Genomic DNA, 6,000 nt, shown 5'->3' with positions numbered 1-6,000 from the left:
TTATATTGAAAGCAAACTATATTGTTTGTTGATAGTACCTTCCTTTTCCCTCAATACTTCAGTTCTTGTTCAGTTTGAGAAGCCCTATTGCCCTGAATCAATGGAACATCTTAATAAAGACCTTACATCTTGAAGTACCACTGGATCCAGCAGTTTGACTAACAGACTGAGCTGAGAATAAAGGGAATCATGGAGAAAGTAAACCAGCTGATCTGACCCAGACGTTTCACCCACATGAACACCACCACCAGGGCTGCACATGGCACAGCCACCATCCTCCAACCTCGAGACACCTATTGCAGGAGGAAGCAGCTAGATATCCTACTGGAGGCAAGGGACCAGTTGGGACACAGGAAGATGTATGGTGGGGATTTCCTGAGGGCCAGGATGTCCTCCCCAGCCCTGAAGGTAGGTGCTTCAGAATAGGTGACAGACTTCAACAACAGCACCTACCTTGTCAGCTTCATTTTGTTTAGGGAGGGCTGGGTCTCTGTCTCTCCTGCTCATCCACCCCAGTGAAGGGATGTCTGCTCTCTGGAGGGCAAGGAACCAATGACCGAATGATCGCCACAGGCCAGTTTGACAATGGCACTTCCTAGTCTTCGCTCTGTGTGGTCTGAACCTGAACTCGACTGCTCAACTGTGTAAAGACCTGGACTACCAAGACCAAGAGGCCTTCTACCGCATGAAGCCTCCACATATTCCCTGTAGGTATGACTCACATGACCACCAGCGAGGGAAATATTTGCTATCTTAGAAAGGAAGAACCAAGTCTTTTCCACAGGTAACAGGCCTTCACATTCAATAGGCAATACAAAGAGGTAGGCTTAGGTTCAGACCAACCCTGCCTAGAAACTTTTCCTAATCAAGCTCCCTAACACCAAATAAATGTTGATTTGGTTATAATCCTATCGGAGTCGGTTCAGCTGCTGGTATACTCACAGGCCCCATACAGGTCATCTCTACACCTGTGGTTTTAAGGAGTATAACCAATGAAGCACTTTACATATCCCGATTGTTATCCATTGGTTTGTAATACTTCCAGAGTTGGTAAGAGACCAACTTTTCAAGAGACCAGTATTTTCTGTAACATATTCTATAGAACAACAATCCTACAGAATATTAGATGCCATGTCAAAAAAAAAGGGGGGGGGATGAATAATATCATTGGTCTACTTCACCCTGTACATTAAATAAATCACCAAATTCTATGCATTGTACCTCCCACAGAGTTACTGAACCCAGTCATCACTCCATTGCTGTTGCCTCTGTGGAGAAACTATCATTGTACCTCAATTAGATTATTCCACCCATTCCCAGAGCTGGTTTCCTTGTCCACAGTCTTGTTTCCTTCAATCTACTGTATCCAAACTAAGGTTTCTAAAATCTGGATGACTTTTACTTTTCCTTGCTTAAATTCCTGTATGTGACCCCATTGCTCTAAGGGTAAAATCCATACTCTGTAATGTTTACAAGGACTTGCCTAGCTCTAAACCTTGTTGTCTCACCCTTATGCTGCCTTGCTCTGTCAGACAAGCTAAACGTTCATTTCACAAATGGACCATGTGCTCCTTCAACTCTGTAATTTTACAAGTCTTGGTTTAAATAGTACTCTTCCACCTTTGGGTAAAGTGCTATTCGCATATTCTTTCAGTACATTCTGATTTTTTTCCCAATGATAACACTCATTATACTGTTAAATTTCACACATATTTTTATATCTTCTGCTACATTGTAAGTTCTGTGAAGCAATAACCATAATTTTTTTGCCATTTATTTATTCAATTTTTAAATAGTTAGGGTTTTCTATGTTCCAGACATAACTCTGGGTTGTGGGGAATAAGTTTAGGAACTCCCTGAGTTTGCACCAATGGGTTAACAAGGTTTAGGATGAAAGAATCCAAGATTAGGTAAACAGGGCACCCCAGTATAGAAGTATAGGAGTAGGAACCCACAGGATGAATGCATCCAAGATTAGGTAATAGACTGCTGGTGAAATTGCCTGGAGCAGAGGTAATTAGCAAAAGAAAGGTGCCATGTTGACCCTGGGGTAGCATGCTCTGTCTTATCCCCTAGGCAAGTTGAGACAAACAGACTCACTCAGCACCTGATACTCACACCAGGATTTTGTTTTGTATTGACCCAAACCCCTAACACTGCATATCTTTGAAAGCCCCTTTCTTTCACACACATGAATTCATGATTACTGTTTCATTGTCTCTTTCTGCACACCCATCACGTTTGTAAGCCTTCTGATCCTAATAAAAACTGAGCAAGGACCCTTACTCGGGGCTCTTATCTCCTCCCAGACATTATTAGCCTCTCTCACATTTAATTTTGCATCTGCTTTCTTGCTGGACAAGAGAGAACTCCAGACTCATTCTGTAACACTGGGTATTTGGAATTCTATATTCTAGTGGAGTAAAAAAACGGCAAACAACAAGTTGTAACAAAGTCACTAGAATAAGGATTGTTAATGAAATGGTGAGTGCTATTTTAGAAGAGGCAGGTGAGACCTGTTTTGAATACCAACCTGAGAACAGGTGAGTTGAGCAACACCTTGAATGAAGTGAGGAAGTGAGCCAGATGAATTTTGGGGGAAATACCATTCCCAAGAGAGAGTATATGAACTGAGGTGAGAACATGCTGGAATGTTTCAGAAATGGTGAGGGGAACCACTGAGGCTCGAATGCAATGGATGATGGAGCAAGGAAGTCAGATGGGTAGGCAGAGCTTAGAGGCCATCTATATATGATAGGAAGCCATTAAGAGCCACCACTTTGTCTCCTAGCCCAGTGATGCCTAACACGTGGAAGGTTCTCAACTGCGGAATGGAAAATAAGTGAAATACAATCAGGGAAAATAATTAAATAGGTTTATTTTCAGCTGGCTTATTCAGTAACTTTAGTATGTATCCCTTCAAGTGGGGATGGAAGACAGGGGTTCAAAATTATTTGACCATGGAACAGTTATACCATTTTAAGAGACTTTGGTTCCATAATTTGGTAATTGCTGCTATAGAAAGGCCTTGTTTTGTGATGTGGGTTCAAAAAAGCAAGTGGAATAATATAGTATCCTGAAAATTTAAGTTCAAATACATTTCAAACATTATGACGACACCAGGGCAGGGGGCAGGGCACAACTGACCCTAGGTTTCTACAAAATGTCCCTTTCACGTTCTGTCACCTTCACTTTTTTGTTTTCCTGATAAAGGTATGGAACAATTCCTTTATCCTATGGCTCAGACAAAAGAGGCTGGGCTTTTCCAAAAAACTATTTTAACTAATACCTAAAGGAGGTATACTCATGAAGATGTAGAGCCCTTTTCATTTTGAAGGCCATGTTTTAACTCTACAGGCAGAGTCTTCCTGTGCTGATTCCATTTTCCCTGTTGGCCACATACAGCTCCCTCTTGAGATGGTCTTCAACGCAGCCTGTGTTGGGGGAGCTCTCCCTACACACTTTCCTCCTTGTTCTCAGGAAACCCTAAATTCCTGGTCTAGCTAACGTACATGTATTTTTGGCCCTATCATGCTTCCAAAGTGGACTATATTTATGACAATTTGCCTGACCCTGTTTTACTTTCCAATACACACATTTACTTCTGGATTCCAAGATTCATTAAAAAATGTCTTTTTTTCTCCTCTTGCATGGAAGTAGACATACATTTCCTCACAGGTGAATAGTCAGTTTCACAGTTGATTCCATATCCAAGAACTCTTGCAGATTATTCTAATACAAAACTCTAAGCCCCATTCTTTTTTTTTTTTTTTTTTTAAATTTTTTTTTCAACGTTTTTTATTTATTTTTGGGACAGAGAGAGACAGAGCATGAACGGGGGAGGGGCAGAGAGAGAGGGAGACACAGAATCGGAAACAGGCTCCAGGCTCCGAGCCATCAGCCCAGAGCCTGATGCGGGGCTCAAACTCACGGACCGCGAGATCGTGACCTGGCTGAAGTCGGACGCTTAACCGACTGCGCCACCCAGGCGCCCCTCTAAGCCCCATTCTTAGGCCCAAGTCAGGTGCTAGGACATTTCTTCCCACAAGTCCAAGGACTAAATTGGTTTCTTTCATTTGTAACATAGTAAATACAGTTTCTCCCTCATATTCTCTCATCCCTAGCTACCCAATCAGATGCTACCTCCTCAAATACTCACTTCTTCCAAGTTAAAAAAATATTTTTAATTTTAGTATTTTTTTTGATAATCATGGTGGGAAAATAAGCAAGTGGTTGCCACCTGAGAAGACTTCATACAGGAAACACAGTTGTTAAGAAATCTTTCAGTTTCTGTCATGGTCTGTTACAGACTCCCTTCTGAAACGTAATATGCATGTGTGTGTGAATGTGTGTGCACGCATATGTATATATACACGTGTGTGTATGTATGTGTGTGTGTGTATATATATATACACACATACATATATATACATACACATACATGCACACTTAATACTAAGACAAGACACATTGACATGAATGTCATACTGTGTTTTTAATTCTACTTTTTTATATATTTATAAATGTTTATTTTTGAGAGAGCAAGAGAGAGCAAGTGCACACAAGCAGGGGAGGGGCAGAGAGACAGGGAGACAGAGAATCCCAAGTAGGCTCTGCACTGTCAGCACAGAGCCTGACATTGGGCTCGTACTCACTAACCATGAGATCATGACCTGAGCCTAAGTTAGATGTCTAACCAACTGAGCCAACCAGGGGCCCCCTTTTAATCCTATTTTTAATGTCCCAAAGTTTGGCTTTGGTAATCCAATTCACAAGGTTGTCTCTTGACAACTTCAACTTTACCTTAAATAGATGTGGGAGAATAAATATTTCAAATTTCAGAAATCCAGGTTCTGCAACGAGACAAATTTTAACCTTGTGCCAAAGATAGGTCTGACAGGATCCTCAGTAAAAATAATCTGGAGTGACTATTATGCTTATTTAACATATGTGGAAATTTCAGCCCAAATATATTAAATAGCTTGGCCAAAGTAAGTTACACCTAGCAAGATGCAGTCAGAACCTGTATCCCAATCTACTTTATGCGAAAGTCAAGAGGCTATATGTAACACTGTCTCCCATGACTCCACCACTCCCGACAGCTGTTACTGTCCAAATACCCTGACCCCTCACCTCTGCAACCCTATGATGCCCGTGATGAAGGATTATTCTCATTTGACTCCAAAATTCAGACAATCTTTTTCAATTTTGGAAAATACTTCCTTTGTCCTTCCTGGAGGTCTCTGTGGATCTGGCCCCTGAAGTCCTTCCTTTCCCAAGATGGATACTATGTTGATGGAATGAATTCAGTTGACCAGATATACTCACCAACTTAATTTGTAAGACCTATATACCTCGAGGTGAAGTTCACTGTGCTAGGCCACTAAAACATTATAATGAATAAGACTGACCCAAATGCTACTCTCAAGGAGATGACAAAGTACAGAAAATAACCTCTGGGGATCTTGTGAAGGTCAAAAGTGCATGAATAGGAGGCTGGACAAATGGACTTTCATAGAAGGTTGTAAGCCAGTCAAGGAGCTTGGTCCTTATCCTGTAGGTTGATGATGGAAAGTCATGGAAGTATTTTGTCTAGGGGAAAACAGGCAGCACAGAGGATGTTTTAGTTGGGATAAACCAAAGGAGCAGAAATACACATATACCTTGTAGAATAGTTACCATAATCAAGTTGAATAACATATCCATCACCTCACATAGTTTGCATTTTTGTGTGTGTTTTATTTTGTATTTTTAAGTAATCTCTGCACTCAATGTGGGGCTTATAATCTTGAGACCAAGAGATGCATGCTCTACTGACTGAGCCACCCAGGTGCTTGTGTGTGTGTGTGTGTGTGTGTGTGTGCGCGCGCACGCGCGCGTGTGTGTGTGTGTGTTGTGTAAGGACACTTAAGATCTGCTTTCACAGCCAGTTTTAAACCTACATTAACTATAGTTATCATGCTGTACATTAGATCCCCAGACCTTAGTCATCTTATAACT

At 41.3% G+C, this 6,000-nt stretch overlaps 1 pseudogene; it reads left to right on the top strand.

Annotated features, from left to right (window-relative positions):
* The first annotated feature begins 219 nt into the window (after nucleotides 1–219).
* LOC125929719 (NXPE family member 2-like) overlaps nucleotides 220–6,000 on the top strand; it is a 68,164-nt pseudogene continuing 62,383 nt past the window's right edge.

Source organism: Panthera uncia, chromosome D1 (genome assembly GCF_023721935.1).
Source record: "Panthera uncia isolate 11264 chromosome D1, Puncia_PCG_1.0, whole genome shotgun sequence".
Taxonomy (NCBI): Eukaryota; Metazoa; Chordata; class Mammalia; order Carnivora; family Felidae; genus Panthera; species Panthera uncia.
This window is presented reverse-complemented; position numbering and strand designations above follow the sequence as displayed.